The sequence below is a fragment of the Pinus tabuliformis genome, chromosome 1_2 (genome assembly GCF_031772625.1).
Source record: "Pinus tabuliformis cultivar Carrire ecotype Pingquan chromosome 1_2, CPIR1, whole genome shotgun sequence".
In the NCBI taxonomy this organism is placed as follows: domain Eukaryota; kingdom Viridiplantae; phylum Streptophyta; class Pinopsida; order Pinales; family Pinaceae; genus Pinus; species Pinus tabuliformis.
Window position 1 is genome coordinate 1,108,376,980 of NC_142298.1, and position 11,092 is coordinate 1,108,388,071.

The following is an 11,092-nucleotide window of genomic DNA, read 5'->3' on the forward strand; positions in this document are numbered from 1 at the left end:
CGTGCTCTTATTGCATATCGCATATCACACCGCCGAAAGGTCATGGTCCATTTGTATTTGGGATTCTTGATCTCTGATCATCGATAGTGCCGATTGGCCCATCGCATATCGCATGTCGCATGGTTTGGAGTACTCTGCTCCTACTTTGTTGCAATCTGATATCCAATCGCCGATCGCATCGGCGTATCCCTATCAGCTCCATCACATGTGCATTAGCCCTTTGTATTGTCACGATCCAAATCGTCGATCGTGCCTTCGATGCATCTCATATCGCAAGTCGCAACGGCCCATGGTCTGTTCCTCTACCAATGGACAACTCCGATGCAATATACATCATCGATCACCGATCCCCCAATCCGCTTCACCATAATTGCTAATCGCAATGGTTGCGGGTCTTGGTCCCTTCCTTTTGGAAATCTGCGCTGCGATATTATCATATTCATCATTGATCTGTGCACCCAATCTACGGTCCATGTTATATCGCGTTGATCGCTAATCGCAATTCCCTAAGGCCACAATCATTTAAACACTCCACTTGGCTTTTCTCTGATGCGATGAAAGGTTGCGATGCAATAAAGCTTAAGGGATTTTATGTTCAAGAACACTTTTTCCCTCAAGTCCCATTTACTAAGAAATTGCCTCATTTTCAAAGGAAAATGGGCAAATTTCTTTTTACAATAACTTCTTCATCCAAAGTATGTTTTTGTGCATTCAAATTGCGTTAGATCCAGAATGAAGATGTGTATGTAATGAGATTTTTTCTAGGAGAATCCTTTCACTTTCATTTTTGAGGATTTAGAAAGTCCTTGAGGATCATTTTCTAATCACTCCTCCCCACTATGAATCTTTTGGACCCCAAAAGACTGATATACTGATCTGCATACTAGATGAGAGTAATAGCACCCTCTTCTTTCAGTCTTTATACACTTGCCTTGCATAGCTAGTGCCTCTGAACCAAAACTCGAAGATAGTCAACACTTTCCTTGCTAGATGTGCTTGTCCTTTGGTTACAAACTGTCTTCCTCCTTGATTTCATGCAGAACTCCTGCTGAGAAGGTTTACAGAAGGTAGTTTGAACCTCTCTTATTTGATCATTGATCCAAGGTGGCTCAAACAAATGTGAAATTACATCTTTCACAAAAATTTACATTTGTATCTGTTTGACATATTGTCAACAACAACAGAATTATAGACAACAACTAGATGGGCTAAACTCTTGCTTCAACAAAAGAAACAGATTTCAAATCTTGTGAACACCTCCATGTATTTACATCTACATTTACAAATGATGGACTAGATAACCAGCGCGATATTACATGTGTGTTTAAAAACAAAGCAATCAACTCTTCAAGTTAATCACACATATATGTTCAAATACAAGGAAATCATTAGCATCCCTGTGTTCATGCACATCATTCTCATGCATGCATTTCTTCCTTCAAATTTTGCTTAAGTACACTGTACTTTTGAAGTTGAAATGAAATATAATTTTTCATCCTCCAACTTTCGCTAAAGTACATTGTATTTTCGAAGCTGAAATGAATATAATGAAAGAGCTTATTCAAGCAACATTTTTCAACAAACCACTTGTGCTTCAAGGATTTCTTTGAGGTCCTTTGGGATAAGAAGAATGCCTTCAGCCCTTCTTCCTTCTTGTCCTCTCTTGGACTTAGATGTCAACAACTTTCCCTTCACCTTTGCAAACTCAAACAATAGTCAGTTTACAAGTTCCACACTCAACTCCATTGGTTTACAATTGAACCTATGGGTTTAGAATACCATCTTATCCCATTGGTTTTCCATACTCTGCAGATAGATCTAGGCTTCTCTGGACTAGATTCCTCTAATCAGCGCTCCGGAGTATCTTGAGCTCCTGGCTTGCACCAACTCCCTCATAATTCTTTTACTATCTCTGGAATTCCTTCTTCTATCTTCAGCACACTTTGGACATCAGCAATAGCTTGATCATTTGATCTCTTTGTTGTTCTGCAACTTCATTACAACCCAGGCCTCTTAGAAGTCTATTTTGAGCTCTCTGGCACCGCGGCTCTAGCTCTCTAGCTAATTGGCTCGCTCTCAGCTCTCTAGCTCATCTAGCTCTAGCTCTCTTAGCTATCTGGCTCTGTCCGTCTAGCTCTCCCTCCAACCTCTGGTGGCACTGCCTCTGCTTAGCCCTCTAGCTCTGAAGCTCTTAGGCTTTCTTGCTCTCGATTCTCAAATTCTCGGGCTCTCTGTCCCTTCCTCATCCTGAGGAATCATCCCTGGGCAATTCGCCCCCAACCTCTAGTGGCTCTATGCCTTTATCAGCTATGTGGCTATGGGATGTTACAGCGTGAACTCTATGGAGAGAGAACTTCCATGAAGGGAGCCTGCTGTGAGCTCCTTGAACGGAGACTATCTTCTTCACTTGGCTCTCTGGCCTTTTAGGAATCCTCCAACTCTGGGCTTCCATGTCCATTCATCTCTATGCAATCATTCCTCTGCAGCTCTACGGATTCTTCTACTCCCTCTCTCTTCGACTGGCCCTCTGGCTTATTGGCTTTATGGCTCTGCGTTTGGCCCTCTCGCTCTCTGGCTCTATGGCTCTACGTCTGGCCCTCTGGTTTCTGGCTCTGTCACTCTGTGCGTTACATAACACATTCCTATTACAAACACATCAATGTTTCCAAAGGCTTCATTTGTTACAAAACACCTGCTTATAGCGTCGCATAATGATTTTAGAACAAGGACAATTACAAAGGAATCAGTGACCTTTCTTCGAGCGAAATCCCAAAAACAACCATAAAACCAATACACAGGAAATACACACAAAATCCTCTATCGAGCGCCAACGTCGGATTTCAAATGATATGAAATCACATCCATAAACCTTATTGGGTCCATGCTCTTATCGCATGTTGCATATCGTGCTACCCAAAGGTCATGGTCCATTTGTATTTGGGATTTCCGATCTCTGATTGCCAATATTGCCGGTCAACCCATCACATGTTGCATGTCACATGGGTCAAGGTACTCTGATCCTGCTTTGTTGCGATCTGATCTCTGATTACCGATCGCATCGACGTATTGTTATTGACTCCATTGCATGTGCATTGGCCCTTTGTATTTTAGCTATCTTGATCACCGATCGAGCTATCGACACATCGCATATCGCAAGTCGCAATGGCCTGGGGTCTGTTCCTCCGCCAATGGATGGCTCTGATGTGATATAAATCGCTGATTGTTGATCCCCCGATCTGCTTCATCACATTCGCTAATCGCAATGGTCATGGGTCTTGGTCCGTTCCTCTTCGAAATCTATGATGCGATATTATCATATTCACCGTTGATCTACGTGCCCGATCTATAGTCCACGTTATATCGCACTGATCGCTAATTGCAATTCCCTAAGGCCACAGTCCTTTAAACAATCCTCTTGGCCTTTAAAGGATTTTATGTTTAAAAACACATTTTCCCTTGAGTCCCATTTAGTAAGAAATTGCCTCATTTTCAAAGGATAATGGGAAATTTCATTTTACAATAACTTCTTCATCCGAGGTCTGTTTTCACCCATTGAAATTGCATTAGATTCAGAATGAAGAGATCTATGCAATGAGACTATTTCCAGGAGCATCCTTTGAATTTCATTTTTGACCATTTAGAAAGTCCTTGAGGATCATTTTTTGATTAGCAAGGATCTTCACAAGGGCAGTGACATTCAGGTCAAGCCAACCTCCGATCTTCCTCAAGGTTTTTTAAATAGTTTGGTTCATTTTCCATAGGGCTTCCCCTTCTCTAAGAAAATACATAGACCTGCTGAATGGAATTACACATTGATATAGAGTGCAATAGCAGTTCCAGCAGTGTAATTCACCATGATTCTAGGAAGCTTGGGTTCTAGTTTATAAGTGGGACCAATTAGAGGAAGCCTTTGCACTATCAAAAGTGATGATAAAATCACCACAATTGTAAAATTTCATGGTTTTGAAAGCATTGGAGAGGGCCATATATTGAAACAAAGATACAATAAATGCCCGAAATTCCTCTAAATTTAGCGTTGTTGATTTCCCTTTGCTGAGCAGCTTTAGCTTCCTTAGTGTGCGGTCCATTAAGAGTGGGGTGTGTTGTCAATTTGGAGTGGGGTCGGGTGCTGATGTAGCCATTTCTACTTAATTTTGAAGCAAGGTGTTTGAAGACCAGTTGCTTGTCTCCATCTTTGTGATAGCTAGAATTAAAGATGAACCAATTTAGTGGTTATACTTTCCTAATAAAAAAGCAGTTTTGTCCGCTTACAGGCAGGTGAACTATTTTAATGGTTAAATTTTCCAAATAAAAAAATTAGTCACCGTTTGATACTTGAATTAGGGAGATACTTTTACATTAATTGTGCTTTTAAAAAATGCCATGTCGTTTTGGGTTTTGATACTTGAATTCCGAAGATATTTTTACTTTATTGTATTCGTAAAAAATGCCATGTTTTTTATGATACCATTTTCATAAGAATGAATAGATAAGGATGGATATTTTTGTTGAATGAATAAAGATAATAATGAATAAAGATAGGAGATACTTTCACTTTAATTATGTTTGTAAAAAGTGCCATGTGTATATGTTTTTCATGATATCATTTTCATAAGATATAAACTGATAAGGATGGATATTTTTGTTAAACTAATAAACATGACAATGAGTAAAGAAGATATAGGTATCGATTTTCAATTTATTAGTTCTCTGTTAAATTTTATTACAATAGAAAAAAATAGAAATAGAAATTTATTAATTATTATTAAAATTAAAATATAATTTTATCAGTATTAAATTTAAATTATTTAGAAACTAATTAAAAAATTAATTACATAAGCTGAAAAAAGATAAATGACATTATATTATTGTTAAAGCTTTGACAATACACACAAAAGTTAAAAAAAATAAATGAAATTATATTATTTAGGATTCTTATCATTAAGAATGAGAGGAATATCAATATCATTGATGGCAAAGTTATTAAATGGTGTTTAAATTTACCAAATAACCTAGTAAAATGATAAATTTCGCATTATCTTTATTATATATTTAATTTCATACATATAAAAGATTTTATAAATAAATATTTTGAAAAATAAAAAGATAACATTAGAAAAAATTGTGATCATCTATATTACATTACAAATAGAACATTAAATAATAAAACATGACATTTAAAATATGATTATGTATATTATATCATGACTAAAATACTAGAGAGTTTTTATATCTATCTTTTATAAAGAATAAAACATGGTATTTAAGAGATATGACTATATATATTATATTAGTGATACCTTACACACACACATATACACCCCATTCACTTTTTTTGGGATTGCGAGAAGGTATCTATATTAGTGGTATATCTTGATCTCATCTTCTTCAAAATATTATATACCACTAATTTTTGTTCGCGATGACCTATGTTATAATAATAATGGAGAAATTTTATAAATCATTATTTAGACTTTGTTATGAGTTTTTTAAGATTTCTTTTAATTAGATTTCAGATTATATTTCTGAGGAGACTGTCAACTTGTTGAACAATAATGTTCTTCTATATATGTAACCAAATCTTAGATTGATGTGGTGAGGAAGGAGTGAGGGCAACTTCTCAGAGTGAGTAGTGTCTCACCTATGAGAGCTACTTCTGACCATTTCCAAAATCTTTATCTTCCATTAATTTTAATTTGATATTAGAGCCTAGTTGGGAAGGCGTTGAGCTTGTGCTAATACATTTGGAAGTTTGTGAAGGTTGTTTCAAAATCGTTGGCAGAACATTGTATCGTGTCATGGCATGTAGTTGAAGAGTGAGACAACATAGAGAGTAATGACATGTTGCTAATGCTAGACACATCCACGGTTCCACTAAAGACAATTTCCCTACTTGACTATCTTCAAATGAGTGGACTTTGTGGTGGAGAATAATTGATGAGCGACATGTTTTATGTTGAGCACTATTGTGAGATGGTGTGAGCCAGTCTGTAATCCAATTTCCTAATATTAGTTCAACTCAAGCAAAGGTTTTGTCTTGAGGAGGCACCAACCGAAGTTGATGCGGGAGCAACCATATTTATGTGACACATTTCGACCAAACTCAAAGTGGTCATGTAAATTTCCAAAAAGAGAAACAAGTTTACTCCAATTGTAAATTTGTATAAAATTAGAGTTAGCAAAATCAGTTAGAGCGAAGTGTTCAAATTCTGAAAGAATCTAGAACTAATAGGTTGTTAATCAGTTTGATGAGCTATTATCTCAAGCCAATAGGGCCTTTGCAATTATAATTAGAATATGTTGATGTGTTATATAGTTTTATAATGCTTGACAAATGTCTCAGTCTAGTTTGTTTAGTTGAGATATTTTCTCGTGCCAATCCTATTGTATAGAGGTATGTGTATAATATAGGGAGAAGAAATATCCTTGTACATTACAAAAGAATGATTTCAGACAAAAGGTTTGCAAGGGTCTTTGTACATATTCCTTGATTTATAATGAATACTTTTTTTTTTTAATCTCCTCGTTGCACTTGTGCATGATTCCACTATTAAAACTATTTGTAAATATAATTATGTACATTTGAGTTAGACATGATAATTATTGATTTTGCCTCATTAAATATACATATTATCTCTACTGTAGATATGATTTTATCATATATGAGAACCACTTAATATATTCTCGGCAATTCACATTGGTGGAAGGGAGCGAGATGAAGGGTTCAAATATAATTGGATCTTTGTTTGATTTCTGGGTATAATTACCCCTCAATAGAGAAGGAAAGATCTACATAAGATCCTTGTGATTACCATCTTATGATCTTAGTTTTATATTTGAAGAGGGAAGTAATAGAATATGAGAATCTAGATTAATTTCTTAATGAAATGCAATTACATATACACAAGAAGTGTAGTCTCAAGATATGTACGCTATCTTGGACACACAATCTATTGGTTGAGAAATTATCTCAACCACACACCAATCTAGGAAATAGATCCTAACTACTAGGAATAGACTCCTTTACTTAGTAAGAATCACAACAAAGACAAGTAGGAATTAGGTATTCCAACACTCCCCCATTAATGAATACTTGTCTCCATATCAATCTACAAAATCTAGTTGTGGTCAAACGTAATAAAAGAATATGTCAATGTCCATATAAAGGAACAACCATCTACTAGAATGCATCGGTGTCAACTATTGCAACCGATAGTCTTTTAGGATGTCCTTCACGTACATGGTTCTTTCAACCATTATAGCTACATACATGTACCTACACCTGTAAATCCCCCTCCATCATTGTTAACCTAGGTTTTATCGAATTACCCATAACCATGCATTGGGTTTTATCAGATCACCCTCAACCATGCCTCCAAGGGCTCTCAGCCACCAAGGCTAAACACATCCACGAAGGCTCACCTCAGTTTTTGTGGGACACAAATCTGCCACTAGGGCACTCCAGCCACTAAGGCTCACCAAAGACCTGACTCAACAAGGCCAAGGGTTTTCTCGGCTAACCCTAAACCATGCCAACAAGAATCTTTGTCCCATTTCAATCTTACATGTGGTTTCTAGCTTACCACAAACTAACACTACAAATACAAAGTGGTTTTTAGATTACCATGAACTGTATGGGGATACACGTGCCTTACAAGGCTTAAAACACAGCTCCAACTCTTTGGAGTTACCAGGTACATACATTACAAAGACCATTACAAAACATGCTAGACTTGCTTACATTACAACTGTGTTTCACATTACAATATAATAGAGTCTATTCCACAAACAAAAACAAACTCACACTAACTTTCACATAGCTGTCCATCATCATTTAATTGTTTTTTCTACTCAGTTAACATCTTGGGCATCTTTGTCAATTAAATCTTGGAACTCCATGCTTAACATGCCGTCATTTGTTAGAGTCGCGAACTTTACCTAAATTAAGTTAACTAGGCTCAATAAGGCACAATAATTTTATCCATGATTCCAAGAAATAAAAATAACTTTCATATTAACCAAACATCAAATTTCTCTATCTCTACCCACAGATGATATTAGATCACTATCAAAAAAACAGTCACACCACAGTGAGCTCTCCACCATCCGCTAATCTACGTTGCACAAATCCAGCCTTAGGCAAAAGATCAGAATGAAACCACAATGAACCAAGTTAGGCAATGAACCTCATGCTCAGATTCAAAAGAGAAACACTCTCCTACAATGCTTCAAACAATGTTCTATGTCCAGTTCAAACACTCCATGCCCTTGGACACACTCCAAGAAACCTCACCACGATCAAGTCAATGAGTATGCAGTGCTCCACAACAGGCACCTCGCTCGGCCTACTTTCTCCATTCACCATTGTGTAGTTCGCCATGTTGACTCCACAGAATTCAATTAACCTTTTCATAGGAAAGACTCCACATCTAGTCACTGACAAGGCCATGGAATTCGAATGAGTTTGTGCCTTGCAGAATGGTAATTACCATGGGAATATGGAAAAGGGCCATCATCACCACACCCTCTAGTGGGGCCAAATCAATAATTTACACGGCACTTGTGTTCATGAATGGCGAGGACACGGATGTGAGGAATCTAGTGGATCCCCAGATAGTAGACATTGTGGATCCCTGGATCCACCACACTTCAGAAAATCACGACTGATTTCTTCTGCTACCATTGGCCAGTCTAGCAGGCTACCTATTCTAGTTGTATAAGGGCTAGAAGCTTCAGATTTGTCTTCTACCCATGGACCAGGCATACCCAGGATGATAACATCTTCCTTCACCGGCTTATCTACGAGGGAAATTCCTAGTGGAAGCGGATGACCCATCGATGCAATCAATATTTTCAATGATGATTATGAATTTTATCTTTCAATGAATGGGAGGAATTAGAGAAAATGCAAAATAAGTGTGACAGTGAATTTCTTGCTGAAATTAGTAAGAATCACAACTGAGACAAGTAGGAATTAGATATCCCATTTGGAAGTAAATCCCCGAAAAATGTAGTGTTGTGCATGTAATCAAAAGAGACCACATGACTCACTTGAAGGTGCAGATGAGCATACGACAAAAAGGCGAGTCACAGTGAGGCCAGTAGGTCACCATATATAGTCTCGGTGCATCTTAGAGAGGGATAGTGGAGGTGACTAGTTCAGAGACAACCGTTCTTAAGAAGAATGTGGGTTGAGGGCCTACAAAATGATAACTGCCAAGAAGACTCAAGTCGAGGCCAACACTATTTTACAATAGTAGGGAGTCAACTCCATGGGTGTTGAGTTTTATAAATAAAATACGTTGTCGGCCTCTGACCCATTATGGGACTAGCCCAAGCAAGATCAATTTTTCTTAAGTGATATATTATTATAGTTGGGGCTGAGGTGAGACAGCGTGGTTGGATTTTCAGTTAAGTCAGTGTTACCCACCAACACATTATAGGCATTCATCAAGATTATCTCTTACATACATCATACAATCATTTTCTAATCCATCTTTCATTTTCATTGATTCTTTGTTGTCCAAAACATAATGAGTCACTTATTTGTTCTTTTCCAAAGAATGGGTTAAGAGTTATCATGGTACTCCCAACTGTAAGTTGATTCTTTCTCAACCATCTACCCCTACGCTCTACTCCTTTATGTTAGAGAAACAACTTCATAAAATTATTTTATAGAAGTTTAATTCTCCTAAACCCAATACGCAATATCATGTTTTCCTTCTGGGTTTCCACTAGTCTTTCTCTCCCACTTGTTATAGTTGGAAAATAATTGTCTTTCTTTCCCACAATATTTTCTTGAACAGAACCAATTTTCATGGCATTTATCTCCAACCATGGTGATTTTTTTTTCTAGTCTCTCTTCTCTTTTCTTGATTCTAGCCCTTCCTAGGCACAGTGTTTCTCCTTGACAGTTAGGGGTTAGCTCCATCTAACAACTCTTAACCCATTATTAGGAGTGTTAGCAATAAACAATGACTTTTCTTTCATTCACAACAAAAATGTGAATATTTTATATGAAAATTATAAATATTTACAATGACTATATTTGTTGGGCGAAAATATTTTCGTTTAATAATTTCCCAATCATTAATTGTCAACCTGATGATTTCGTAGACTTATGAGGCACATGCACAATATATGCAGAATTGAAGCCAAATTAACCTAATATAATTCTTGAAATTGAAGCACACAAATGAAATTGAACACACATCTGAATATAAACAGACAACTAAAATTGAATTGCATAAATTAAATTAATCTAGAAATATGAAATTGCATAAAAGAAAAACAACATGTGAAAAGTAACGAAGGATAAATAACAAGTATCGAAAACAAACACATGTGAGCTCACATTCACAATAAACAAATCTCAATCTATTACATCACACTAACTTACAATCCTCTCCAACCATAACCTACATAACATAAGATACTCAATTAGAGAGAGAACACTCATATTTATACATGAGTTGCTTTGAAAAGGAGGTAAGGAACTCATAAATACAACTCCACTTTTCTCTCAACCAATTTGACACATATCCCTTTATCCATGATTTTTCTCCCAAGAGATATGTTTGACTCCCATCCCAAATCTTCTTCCAATCTGGAAAAGAATTGGAAATTGAACCTTGGAGGCCACATAAGAGTGTCTCAGAAGCTTCCAAATCACTTACACATGTCACAAAACTTATTCCACCTTTAGGTATAGGTAAATCCATGTTACTTTTCTAATTTTTAATCATAAATTCACTTAAAATGCATGAAAATCAATAAATTGGAAAATAATAAGGGAGACCCATATTTAGCATAAAAATTGTATGATAAATGGTAAATGGAGAAATATAATATGCATAAATGTGAGGAATAATGGAAGGAAAAGAGGATGAAAATACAAAAATTCGAGGACTCAATAGTATTTACTTTTCTGGTCATTATAAAATAAATAAAAATATGAATCATTTAGCCAAGAGTGTTACACTTCATGCAGTCTTCCTCAGTGTTGAGGTTGTCCAACCAGTCTCCTAAATTTGTTAAAGCCTTTTCATATTATGATAGCTAAACATCTAAGCATTGTCTCTTTTTCTCATTG